The 849-nt window shown below is 55.9% G+C and overlaps 1 protein-coding gene across 2 annotated transcripts in view; it reads right to left on the reverse strand.

Moving 5' to 3' along the window:
• Positions 1 to 849, reverse strand: part of SLC20A1 (solute carrier family 20 member 1) — a 22,568-nt gene that overhangs the window by 18,047 nt on the left and 3,672 nt on the right. Inside the window, exon 1 of one of the 2 annotated variants that reach the window (XM_072402938.1) lies at positions 133 to 151. The exons of the other annotated variant lie outside the window; for it this stretch is intronic. The gene's annotated coding sequence lies outside the window, so the exon portion shown is untranslated. Of the gene's footprint in view, positions 1 to 132; positions 152 to 849 lie in introns of those variants that run through there. 2 annotated transcript variants of the gene reach the window in all.

Genomic DNA, 849 nt, shown 5'->3' on the forward strand with positions numbered 1-849 from the left:
GGCGGCACTGCGGTACTTCTGACCTTGCAGTCCCCGGCACACAGAATGTCCTCATAGCCGTACAAACACCGAAGGACAGCCCGAACACCGCGTATACAGCCCCCGCTATCGGAGAGCCCGGAGCCCACTCACCCGGTCCCGTTATCCGCTCCCGCCCGAATCACTACAAAGGCGCGAGATGATGAGGGGCGGGGTTACGGGTGAGCGCCAAAACAGCCTCTTCAAAGCGACCAATCAGCAGATCGACGGGGTGTGGCTACACGAAACACATGGGGGATCCCACAACACACGAGGGGCACGGGGGGGGGGGGGGGCTAGAATATAAATACCCCTAAGGAGCATGGAAGGGGGGTCCCAATATGCAACCATACACAAAGGGACCCCAAGTCAGAACATGCAGGGCCCCCTATGGTACACAGCAAACACATCCAGCCTGCTCCCCCCATACAGGGAACTCGGGGTCACCTCAAACGTCTCCCCCTTTCTTGAGTTCCACAAAGGATTCTCCTAAAGGGTCATCGTGTGGCCCCCAGTCTGATAATACAAGGGACCCCATATGACCAGCAGAGTGACGTGTTCTGTACACATACAAGTTCTCTACATACACATTTGTACATCATTACACCAGGGGCCCCACTCCCCACCTGGGGTCCCCATCATTGTGTCTCAGGGGGTGTTAGTTAGGACTCCGCTCTGCAATATAGGGCCCCAATAGAGATTTCCCCTCACTTCCTGTTCTGGGGTCATTTTAGCAGCCTGAAGTGGTGACAAATCAATAAAAATCTGACCGAGGCTCCAACCCCCCCTTTGTGAAAGCACAGTGCATAGCCCCCCCCAGGGGAAAGCACA

The sequence above is a fragment of the Pyxicephalus adspersus genome, chromosome 2, assembly GCF_032062135.1.
Source record: "Pyxicephalus adspersus chromosome 2, UCB_Pads_2.0, whole genome shotgun sequence".
Taxonomy (NCBI): domain Eukaryota; kingdom Metazoa; phylum Chordata; class Amphibia; order Anura; family Pyxicephalidae; genus Pyxicephalus; species Pyxicephalus adspersus.